Raw genomic sequence first — 14186 nt, forward strand, 5'->3', positions numbered from 1 at the left:
TAACACAGCCCAAGTAGTATATAAGAGGACCTCTTGTCTCTCTTCTCTGTCCCCCTTAGCTCTACCCGGTCCTAGGCTGCATTAGTAAGCTATTGTGCTCCCTCTTATCACGGCCAAACTAACGTACATATATAAACCTAGTAGCTGGGTCTCGCACAGGCGCAATCCACTTATCTTTTTTCCTTAACACACTGCGCATGCGCATAGCTTTCTCTCCCAGACGCAGTAGGACGGCGCTCACGCTCCTGCGTGTCAGCCCTCACTCCTAGCCGTGGGGACTCAGCGCTACACTGCGCATCCCCGGAAATGGCATCAGACACCATTAGTTTAAAACACCGGCAGCGTCCCCATTCCACACTGCATCACCAATGAGACGGACATAGCGTTCCTGGACTCCCACAGATACCGGTAATTATATAGGCACTTGCAGACTCCTAGCCTTCCTAACCATCCTTCCTATATCTAAAAACATCCTCTATTTCCTACAGCCCAGACCGCATTTCTTTTTCCTTGGCACACCCTTCACCTTTATTCAAAGGTTAGTGCTCCGATCTGTATTACTTAGATCTATGTATGTCTAGGGTGTGTATATATATACTTTTGTACTGTATGAACAGATTTATCTCCTAAATGGGGGGTATGACTCTGTCTCTCTCATGAAGTGAAGTGGAAAAGGCGCCAGAAGGTGAGAATATAATGATTTTTCTTTTTTAAATTATTTTTAACATTAGATCTTTTTACTATTGATGCTGCAAAGGCAGCATCAATAGTAAAAAGTTGGTCACACAGGGTTAATAGCAGCGTTAAGGGACTGCGTTACACCGCGTTATGCCGCAGTGTAACGCAGTCTGTTTAACGGACTGCTAAACCGCTATGGGGGCACTGACTGGAGGGGAGTAGGGAAGGGGAATTTGCGGCCTGGACTGTGCCCATCGCTGATTGGTCGCGGCCAGCCAGACGCAGGATTTCCGTCACAGACAAACAGACGGAAGTGACCCTTAGATGATAGATAGATACTGCCCCTATGTACACGAATATAACTACTATAATACTGCTCCTATGTATAAGAATATAACTACTATAATACTGCTCCTATGTACAAGAATATAACTACTATAATACTGCCCCTATGTACAAGAATATAACTACTATAATACTGCCCCTATGTACAAGAATATAACTACTATAATACTGCTCCTATGTACAAGAATATAACTACTATAATACTGCTCCTATGTACAAGAATATAACTACTATAATATTGCTCCTATGTACAATAATATAACTACTATAATACTGCCCCTATGTACAAGAATATAACTACTATAATACTGCTCCTATGTACAATAATATAACTACTATAATACTGCCCCTATGTACAAGAATATAACTACTATAATACTGCTCTTATGTACAAGAATATAACTACTATAATATTGCTCCTATGAACCAGAATATAACTAATATAATACTGCCCCTATGTACAAGAATATAACTACTATAATATTGCTCCTATGAACCAGACTATAACTACTATAATACTACCCCTATGTACAAGAATATAACTACTATAATACTGCTCCTATGTACAAGAATATAACTACTATAATATTGCTCCTATGAACCAGAATATAACTAATATAATACTGCCCCTATGTACAAGAATATAACTACTATAATATTGCTCCTATGAACCAGACTATAACTACTATAATACTGCCCCTATGTACAAGACTATAACTACTATAATACTGCCCCTATGTACAAGAATATAACTACTATAATACTGCTCCTATGTATAAGAATATAACTACTATAATACTGCTCCTATGTACAAGAATATAACTACTATAATACTGCCCCTATGTACATGAATATAACTACTATAATACTGCCCCTATGTACAAGAATATAACTACTATAATATTGCTCCTATGAACCAGAATATAACTAATATAATACTGCCCCTATGTACAAGACTATAACTACTATAAAGGGGCTACCAGGTACACATAAAATTGGCCATTTTTATGCGCTAAACGCTCTCATTTTTCATATTTCTAGTGCAGTAATGCAGTTCAAATTTCGTGTTTCAAGTTTGCATGTTTCAGCGCTGCAGTGTGCTGCCATATTTGCTTAACTATAACTACTATAATACTGCTCCCTATGTTCAAGAGTATAACTACTATAATACTGCTCCTATGAACCAGAATATAACTACTATAATACTGCCCCTATGTACAAGAATATAACTACTATAATACTGCCCCTTATATACAAGAATATAACTACTATAATACTGCCCCTATGTACAAGAATATAACTACTATAATACTGCTCCTATGTACAAGAATATCACTGCTATAATACTGTTCTTATGTACAAGAATATAACTGCTATAATACTGCCCATATGTACAAGAATATAACTACTATAATACTGCCCCTATGTACAAGAATATAACTACTATAATACTGCTCCCTATGTACAATAATATAACTGCTATAATACTGCTCCCTATGTACAATAATATAACTACTATAATACTGCCCCTATGTACAAGAATATAACTACTATAATACTGCCCCCTATATACAAGAATATAACTACTATAATACTGCTCCTATGTACAAGAATATAACTACTATAATACTGCCCCTATGTACAAGAATATAACTACTATAATACTGCTCCTATGTACAAGAATATAACTACTATAATACTGCTCCTATGTACAAGAATATAACTACTATAATACTGCTCCTATGTACAATAATATAACTACTATAATACTGCTCCCTATGTACAAGAATATAACTACTATAATACTGCTCCTATGTACAAGACTATAACTACTATAATACTGCCACTATGTACAAGACTATAACTACTATAATACTGCCCCTATGTACAAGAATATAGCTACTATAATACTGCTCCTATGTACAATAATATAACTACTATAATACTGCCACTATGTACAAGAATATAAGTACTATAATACTGCCCCTATGTACAAGAATATAGCTACTATAATACTGCTCCTATGTACAATAATATAACTACTATAATACTGCCCCTATGTACAAGAATATATCTACTATAATACTGCTACTATGTCCAAGAATATAACTACTATAATACTGCTCCTATGTACAAGAATATAACTAGTATAATACTGCCCCTATATACAAGAATATAACTACTATAATATTGCTCCTATGTACAAGAATATATCTACTATAATACTGCTACTATGTCCAAGAATATAACTACTATAATACTGCTCCTATGTACAAGAATATAACTACTATAATACTGCCCCTATATACAAGAATATAACTACTATAATATTGCTCCTATGTACAAGAATATAACTACTATAATACTAACCCTGTGTACAAGAATATAACTACTATAATATTGCTCCTATGTACAAGAATATAACTACTATAATACTGCTCCTATGTACAAGAATATAACTACTATAATACTGCCCCTATGTACAAGAATATAACTACTATAATACTGCTCCTATGTACAAGAATATAACTACTATAATACTGCCCCTATGTACAAGAATATAACTACTATAATACTGCTCCTATGTACAAGAATATATCTACTATAATACTGCTCCTATGTACAAGAATATAACTACTATAATACTTCTCCTATGTACAAGAATATAACTACTATAATACTGCCCCTATGTACAAGAATATAACTACTATAATACTGCTCCTATGTACAAGAATATAACTACTATAATACTGCCCCTATGTACAAGAATATAACTACTATAATACTGCTCCTATGTACAAGAATATAACTACTATAATACTGCTCCTGTTGTGAATTCTGTGGCTGAATTCACTCCTGTGGTCACAAGTGGTACTGCAGCTTCTGAGTTTCCTCCCTCAGGTGTTCTGGTGAGCTCGTTAACTGCTTCATTACTTAACTCCGCCTGATGCTGCTATCCTTGCTCCTTGTCAATGTTTCAGTGTTGGATCTGAGCTTCTCCTGATTGTTCCTGTGACCTGCTGCTCTGTATAGCTAAGTGCTTTTTGCTGCTTTTTTTCTGTCCAGCTTGTCTTTTGTTTTGCTGGAAGCTCTGAGACGCAAAGGGTGTACCACCGTGCCGTTAGTTCGGCACGGTGGGTTTTTTTTTGCCCCCTTTGCGTGGTTTTGCTTTAGGGTTTTTTGTAGACTGCAAAGTTCGCTTTACTGTCCTCGCTCTGTCCTAGAATATCGGGCCCCACTTTGCTGAATCTATTTCATCCCTACGTTTTGTCTTTTCATCTTACTCACAGTCATTATATGTGGGGGGCTGCCTTTTCCTTTGGGGAATTTCTCTGGGGCAAGTCAGGCCTATTTTTCTATCTTCAGGCTAGCTAGTTTCTTAGGCTGTGCCGAGTTGCCTAGGTAGTTGTTAGGCGCAATCCACAGCCGCTTTTAGTTGTGTTTAGGATAGGATCAGGTGTGCAGTCTACAGAGTTTCCACGTCTCAGAGCTCGTTCTTGTATTTTTGGGTATTTGTCAGATCACTGTGTGCGCTCTGATCGCTAAGCACACTGTGTTTCTGGATTGCCTTCATAACACCTGTCATTAGCAAACATAACATGCTCCTATGTACAAGAATATAACTACTATAAAACTTCTCCTATGTACAAGAATATAACTACTATAATACTGCCCCTATATACAAGAATATAACTACTATAATATTGCTCCTATGTACAAGAATATAACTACTATAATACTAACCCTGTGTACAAGAATATAACTACTATAATATTGCTCCTATGTACAAGAATATAACTACTATAATACTGCTCCTATGTACAAGAATATAACTACTATAACACTGCCCCTATGTACAAGAATATAACTACTATAATACTGCTCCTATGTACAAGAATATAACTACTATAATACTGCTCCTATGTACAAGAATATAACTACTATAATACAGCTCCTATATACAAGAATATAACTACTATAAAACTGCCCCTATGTACAAGAATATAACTACTATAATACTGCTCCTATGTACAAGAATATAACTACTATAATACTGCTCCTATGTACAAGAATATAACTACTATAATACTGCTCCCATGTACAAGAATATAACTACTATAATACTGCTCCTATGTACAATAATATAACTACTATAATACTGCCGCTATGTACAAGAATATAGCTACTATAATACTGCCCCTATGTACAAGAATATAGCTACTATAATACTGCCCCTATGTACAAGAATATAGCTACTATAATACTGCTCCTATGTACAATAATATAACTACTATAATACTGCCGCTATGTACAAGAATATAACTACTATAATACTACCCCTATATACAAGAATATAACTACTATAATACTGCCACTATGTACAAGAATATAAGTACTATAATACTGCCCCCATGTACAAGAATATAGCTACTATAATACTGCTCCTATGTACAATAATATAACTACTATAATACTGCCCCTATGTACAAGAATATAACTACTATAATACTACCCCTATATACAAGAATATAACTACTATAATACTGCCCCTATGTACAGGAATATAACTACTATAATGCTGCTCCTATGTACAAGAATATATCTACTATAATACTGCTACTATGTCCAAGAATATAACTACTATAATACTGCTCCTATGTACAAGAATATAACTACTATAATACTGCCCCTATATACAAGAATATAACTACTATAATATTGCTCCTATGTACAAGAATATAACTACTATAATACTAACCCTGTGTACAAGAATATAACTACTATAATACTGCCCCTATGTACAAGAATATAACTACTATAATACTGCCACTATGTACAAGAATATAAGTACTATAATACTGCCCCTATGTACAAGAATATAGCTACTATAATACTGCTCCTATGTACAATAATATAACTACTATAATACTGCCCCTATGTACAAGAATATAACTACTATAATACTACCCCTATATACAAGAATATAACTACTATAATACTGCCCCTATGTACAGGAATATAACTACTATAATACTGCTCCTATGTACAAGAATATATCTACTATAATACTGCTACTATGTCCAAGAATATAACTACTATAATACTGCTCCTATGTACAAGAATATAACTACTATAATACTGCCCCTATATACAAGAATATAACTACTATAATATTGCTCCTATGTACAAGAATATAACTACTATAATACTAACCCTGTGTACAAGAATATAACTACTATAATACTGCCCCTATGTACAAGAATATAACTACTATAATACTGCTACTATGTCCAAGAATATAACTACTATAATACTGCTCCTATGTACAAGAATATATCTACTATAATACTGCTGCTATGTCCAAGAATATAACTACTATAATACTGCTCCTATGTACAAGAATATAACTACTATAATACTGCCCCTATATACAAGAATATAACTACTATAATATTGCTCCTATGTACAAGAATATAACTACTATAATACTAACCCTGTGTACAAGAATATAACTACTATAATACTGCTCCCTATGTACAAGAATATAACTACTATAATACTGCCCCTATATACAAGAATATAACTACTATAATATTGCTCCTATGTACAAGAATATAACTACTATAATACTGCCCCTATGTACAAGAATATAACTGCTATAATACTACCCCTATATACAAGAATATAACTACTATAATACTACCCCTATGTGCAAGAATATAACTACTATAATATTGCTCCTATGTACAAGAATATAACTACTATAATATTGCTCCTATGTACAAGAATATAACTACTATAATACTGCCCCTATGTACAAGAATATAACTGCTATAATACTACCCCTATATACAAGAATATAACTACTATAATACTACCCCTATGTGCAAGAATATAACTACTATAATACTGCTCCTATGTACAAGAATATAACTACTATAATATTGCTCCTATGTACAAGAATATAACTACTATAATACTGCCCCTATATACAAGAATATAACTACTATAATACTGCTCTTATGTACAAGAATATAACTACTATAATACTGCCCCTATATACAAGAATATAACTACTATAATACTGCTCTTATGTACAAGACTATAACTACTATAATACTGCCCCTATATACAAGAATATAACTACTATAATACTGCTCTTATGTACAAGAATATAACTACTATAATACTGCCCCTATGTACAAGACTATAACTACTATAATACTGCCCCTATATACAAGACTATAACTACTATAATACTGCTCCTATGTCCAAGAATATAACTACTATAATACTGCTCCTATGTACAAGAATATTACTACTATAATACTGCCCCTATATACAAGAATATAACTACTATAATACTGCCCCCTATGTACAAGAATATAACTACTATAATACTGGCTGTTCCTGGCTGAGGTCACGCCGTGTCCCTCATATCTTATGACTTGTTACTATGTAAGGTAATGTTGAGTAACACAATGATGCAGCCTTAGCGATTAGCAATATTTGGAGTGGAATATTTGGCGTTTTCTCTTTCAGGTGCCCCTACAATACATTTCCATGACGTGAAATAACAGTGGTTTATCTGCTTTACTTTTCAGCAGTCACTTGTGGTGCCGTGGATGTGTGACAGGAGGTCAGTCAGAGGACAAGGCTTTCGTTACAGCCACAAATTGGTATGTAGAATATTTAAAGATCCCGCCAGTACGTAGCTGCAGTCACATGCTCAGTGACTATCACACTCCTGCCCTCGTGTGCCCACTTCTAAGGCTACCTTTGGTTTACTAAAGTGCTCTGTGGTGAGCAATTCGTCACGGGGGGTAAAACTACAACTTTATCCCAACTTTATCCCCAAATGTCTACTCAGATGTGCACCTGACAAAAGGATAAATGTTTGGACTTCATTTCAATTTTTTTCTATCGGAGTCCTTTTTTCGTAGAAATAAAATTCTTGTGCATATATGTGATGGTGTGATATGGTGTGTGGGGTATCATTCTGCCTATGATCATATTTTTTGCTGAGTTTAGGAGCGTTGTCTTGTTGCTATGTACTGTAACTGTAATTATTAACATTTGCCAAATGCCAGAATAATGAGAGAGAATGTTTTAAGGCATTTTTATTATTTGCTGCAAAGTCAAAAGTTTACGTACACTAAGATTACACTATGCCTTTAAACAATTCTGGACTGCCCATATGATGATGTCATGTGTTTGGCAACATTTGAGTTAATTAGAGACAGCACCTGTGGATGTATTTTAATGCACACCTGAAACACACTGCTTTTTTTTGTGTAGCATCTGGGAAAGTCTAAAGAAATCAGCCAACATATCAGGAAGAGAATTGTGGACTTGCACAAGTCTGGCTCATCCTTGGGTACAATTTCCAGATACCTGAAGGTGCCTCATTCATCTGTACAATTTTACACGAGTTCAAACAAGATGGGAATGTCCAGCCATCATACTGCTCAGGAAGGAGACGAGTTCTGTGTCCCAGAGATCAACGTGCTTTGGTCCAAGATGTGCATAACCCAAGGACAAAGGCAAAAGACCTTGTGAAGATGATGGTGGAAGCTGGTAAGATTGTGTCAGTATCCACAGTGAAACGAGTACTGTATCAACATAGGACGAAAAGCCACTCTTCCAGGAAGAAGCCATTACTCCAAAAGAAACGTAAAAAAGCCAGATTAATGTCTGCAAATGTACACAGGAACAAAGACCTTAATGTTTGGAGACACGTCCTGTGGTCTGATGAAAGTAAAATTGAACTTTTTGCTTTTTGGGCATAATGACCATCGTTACGTTAGGAGGAAAAAAGGGAGAACCTTGGAAGCCTAAGAACACCATCCCTACTGTGAAACAAGGTGGTGGTGGCAGCATCATATTGAGGGGTTGTATTGCTGCAGGAGGGACTGGTGCACTTCACAAAATAGATGGCTTCATGAGAAAAGAAGATTATGTGGCAATACTAAAGCAACATGTCAAAATATCAGCCAGGAAGTTAAAGCTTGGGCTAAAATGGGTCTTCCAAATGGACAATGACACGAAGCATACTACCAAAATGGTAACAAAGTGGCTTCAGGATAACAAAGTCAATGTTTAGAAGTGGCCACCACAAAGCTGTGATCTCAATCATATTGAAAATGTATGGGCAAAGCCGAAAAGGCCGGTACGAGCAAGGCAACCTACAAACCGGGATCAGATACACCAGTTTGGTCAGGAGGAATGGGCCCAAATTCCCACCAACTATTGTGAGAAGCTTGTGGAAGGAGATCCCAAACATCTTACCCAAGTCATTCAGGTTAAGGGCAATGGTACCAAATACTAAAGGAATGGAAACTTTTGGCTTTGCAGTAAGTAATAAAAATGCCTTAAAACTATACCTCTCTTTCTCATTCTGGCATTTGGGAAATATTAATAATCATGGTAATCCTAATTTACCTTAAACAGGAAAGGTTTATCCTGATTTCATGTCAGATATTGAGAAAAACCTGCAGATGTGTCTTTTATATAGTGTATGGAACCTTCTAGTTTCATCTGTATATAACGTACACTGATACATACATCCTGTATTATACCCCAGAGCTGCACTCACTATTCTGCTGCTGCAGTCACTGTGTACATACATTACATTACTGATCCTGAGTTACATCCTGTATTATACTCCAGAGCTGCACTCTCTATTCTGCTGGTGCAGTCACTGTGTGCATACATTACATTACTGATCCTGAGTTACATCCTGTATTATACTCCAGAGCTGCACTCTCTATTCTGCTGGTGCAGTCACTGTGTGCATACATTACATTACTGATCCTGAGTTACATCCTGTATTATACCCCAGAGCTGCACTCACTATTCTGCTGGTGCAGTCACTGTGTACATACATTACATTACTGATCCTGAGTTACATCCTGTATTATACCCCAGAGCTGCACTCACTATTCTGCTGCTGCAGTCACTGTGTACATACATTACATTACTGATCCTGAGTTACATCCTGTATTATACTCCAGAGCTGCACTCGCTATTCTGCTGGTGCAGTCACTATGTACATACATTACATTACAGATCCTGAGTTACATCCTGTATTATACTCCAGAGCTGCACTCACTATTCTGCTGCAGTCACTGTCAGGGTCGGCTCCAGGTTTTCATGGGCTCTGGGCGATAGAGTCCCGGTGGGCCCCTTTAACACATACCACAATTCATAATGCACGGATACGGCAGAGAAATATAGGTACAGTACAATGCCAAAGATTTCACTTACTTCTTACATTACATGAGTGATATCTATTGTACATTCTACCTTAGCTCAGAAACCGGACAGTGTAGTCCTTTATACAGTATAATGGCCCCATATAGTGCTCCATACAGTATAATTGGCACCACATAGTCCCCTATACAGAATAATGAGCCCCATATATTGCTCCAAACAGAATAATGAGCCCAATATTATGCCCCATACAGAATAATGAGCCTCATATAATGCTCCATACAGAATGAGCCGTATATATTGCTCCATATGGAATTGACTCCATATAATGCTCCATACAGTATAGTGAGCCACATATAATTCTCCATACAGTATATGATCGGCCCCATACAGTATACTGAGTCTTATATATTGCTCCATACAGAATGGGCCCCATATGACGCTCCATACAGAATGGGCCCCATATAATGCTCCAAAAATAATTGTCCCCATAAGATGCTCCATGTATAATGGGCCCCATATAATGCTCTCTATAGAATTGGCCCCATGAGATGCTCCCTATATTATTGGCCCCATAAGATACTCCATATAGAATTAGCCCCATATAATGCTCCATATATGGGCCCCTTCTGATGGTCCCCATATATTACTCCAAATATAAAAAAAAAAAAATGAAATACTCACCTCTCGTTGCTTGACGCTGCCCTGCTCTGGACTCCTCACCATCGGCGTCTTCCTGCTCTCTGTGCTGCGACTGCTCAGCCAGAGGGGGCGCACTGGTGACGTCATCGCGCCCTCTGACCTCAACATCACAGTCAGAGGATGGAAGACGCTGCAGCACTGGAACCGGGAGAGGTAAGTATCGCAAGTGCCGGGGCCCGGAGCAGGCGGGGGGTCCACTCGCGGGGGTCGGCACTATAGTGCGCCAGTGTCCCCGACGACGAGTGGGCCCCCTGCCTGCTCGGGGCACCGGCGCTTGCCCGGATGCGCCGGGTGTTGACGCCGGCCCAGGTCACTGTGTACCAACATTACATTACTGATCCTGAGTTACATCCTGTATTATACCCCAGAGCTGCACTCACTATTCTGCTGGTGGAGTCACTGTGTACATACATTACATTACTGATCCTGAGTTACATCCTGTATTATACCCCAGAGCTGCACTCACTATTCTGCTGGTGCAGTCACTGTGTACCAACATTACATTACTGATCCTGAGTTACATCCTGTATTATACCCCAGAGCTGCACTCACTATTCTGCTGGTGCAGTCACTGTGTACATACATTACATTACTGATCCTGAGTTACATCCTGTATTATACTACAGAGCTGCACTCACTATTCTGCTGGTGCAGTCATTGTGTACATACATTACATTACTGATCCTGAGTTACATCCTGTATTATACCCCAGAGCTGCACTCACTATTTTGCTGGTGCAGTCACTGTGTACATACATTACATTACTGATCCTGAGTTACATCCTGTATTATACCCCAGAGCTGCACTCACTATTTTGCTGGTGCAGTCACTGTGTACATACATTACTGATCCTGAGTTACATCCTGTATTATACCCCAGAGCTGCACTCACTATTCTGCTGGTGCAGTCACTGTGTACATACATTACATTACTGATCCTGAGCTACCTCCTGTATTATACTCCAGAGCTGCACTCACTATTCTGCTGGTGCAGTTACTGTGTGCATACATTACATTACTGATCCTGAGTTATATCCTGTATTATACCCCAGAGCTGCACTCACTATTCTGCTGGTGCAGTCACTGTGTACATACATTACATTACTGATCCTGAGTTATATCCTGTATTATACCCCAGAGCTGCACTCACTATTCTGCTGGTGCAGTCACTGTGTACATACATTACTGATCCTGAGCTACCTCCTGTATTATACTCCAGAGCTGCACTCACTATTCTGCTGGTGCAGTCACTGTGTACATACATTACATTACTGATCCTGAGTTACATCCTGTATTATACTCCAGAGCTGCACTCACTATTCTGCTGGTGCAGTCACTGTGTACATACATTACATTACTGATCCTGAGTTACACCCTGTATTATACTCCAGAGCTGCACTCACTATTCTGCTGCTGCAGTCACTGTGTACATACATTACATTACTGATCCTGAGTTACATCCTGTATTATACCCCAGAGCTGCACTCACTATTCTGCTGGTGCAGTCACTGTGCACATACATTACATTACTGATCCTGAGTTACATCCTGTATTATACTCCAGAGCTGCACTCACTATTCTGCTGGTGCAGTCACTGTGTACATACATTACTGATCCTGAGTTACATCCTGTATTATACTCCAGAGCTGCACTCACTATTCTGCTGCTGCAGTCACTGTGTACATACATTACATTACTGATCCTGAGTTACATCCTGTATTATACCCCAGAGCTGCACTCACTATTCTGCTGGTGCAGTCACTGTGTACATACATTACTGATCCTGAGTTACATCCTGTATTATACTCCAGAGCTGCACTCACTATTCTGCTGCTGCAGTCACTGTGTGGCATTTTCATTGTAGAGTGATCATCTGGCAGCAGCTTGCCCTATCTACTATATAACTGTCTAAGGGTCACTTCCGTCTTTCTGTCCTTCTGTCTTTCTGTCAGGGATATTCATTGGTCGCGGCCTCTGTCTGTTATGGAAATCTAAGTCCCTGATTGGTCGTGGCAAAACGACCACGACCATTGCCACGACCAATCAGCGACGGGCGCAGTCCGGCGGCAACATGGCCGCTCCTTCCTCCCCGCAGTCAGTGCCCGCTCCATACTCCCCTCCAGTCAGCCCTCACACAGGGTTAATGGCAGCATTAATGGACCGCGGTGTAACGCACTCCATTAACGCTGCTATTAACCCTGTGTGACCAACTTTTTACTATTGATGCTGCCTATGCGGCATCAATAGTAAAAAGATATAATGCTAAAAATAATAAAAAAATAATAAAAAATCATTATATACTCACCTTCCTGATCCAGCCCAGGCCTTTCCCGCTCCTCGCGATGCTCCGGTGACCGGTACATGCATTGCGGTCTCGCGAGATGATGACGTAGCAGCCTCGCGAGACCGCAAGTCAACATCTCGCAAGACCGCAATGCACCCTTGGGAGCGACGGGCACAGTCCGGCCGCTCCCTACTCCCCTGCAGTCAGTCCCCCCTCTATACTACCTCCCCAGACATTGGCGCGGGATTTAAATCCCGCTTTGCTGAGTGGTCGCGCCCAGCCAACGTGACCAATCAGCGACATTGACGCAGGATTTAAATCTTGCTTCGCTGATTGGTCGCGCCCAGCCGGCGCGACCAATCAGCGACATTGGCTCGGGATTTAAATCCCACTTCGCTGATGGCTCGCGCCCAGCCGGCGGGACTAATCAGCGACATTGGTGGGGGATTTCATGTTAAAAACAATAAAAAATCATTATATACTCACCTTCCGGATCCAGCCCAGGCCTTTCCCGCTGCTCATGACGCTCCGGTGGCCGGTCCATGCATTGCGGTCTCGCGAGATGATGATGTAGCGGTCTCGCGAGACTGCGACATCATCATGTCGCGAGTCCGCCATGTCATCATCTCACGAGACCGCAATGAACTCTTGAGACTGGAGCGCGCGAGGAGCATCCGTAAACGCTTCACTTTGATCCGGGGGCAGAAGGAAGGTGAGTATATAACTATTTTTTATTTTAATTCTTTTTTTTTTAACAGGGATATGATGCCCACATTGCTATATAGTACGTGGGCTGTGCAATATACTACGTGGGCTGTGCAATATACTGCGTGGGCTGTGCAATATACTGCGTGGGCTTTGCAATATACTATGTTGGCTGTGCTATATACTGCGTGGGCTGTGCAATATACTGCGTGGGCTGTGCTATATACTACGTGGGCTGTGCTATATACTACGTGGGCTGT

The sequence above is a fragment of the Ranitomeya imitator genome, chromosome 10, assembly GCF_032444005.1.
Source record: "Ranitomeya imitator isolate aRanImi1 chromosome 10, aRanImi1.pri, whole genome shotgun sequence".
Lineage (NCBI taxonomy): Eukaryota > Metazoa > Chordata > Amphibia > Anura > Dendrobatidae > Ranitomeya > Ranitomeya imitator.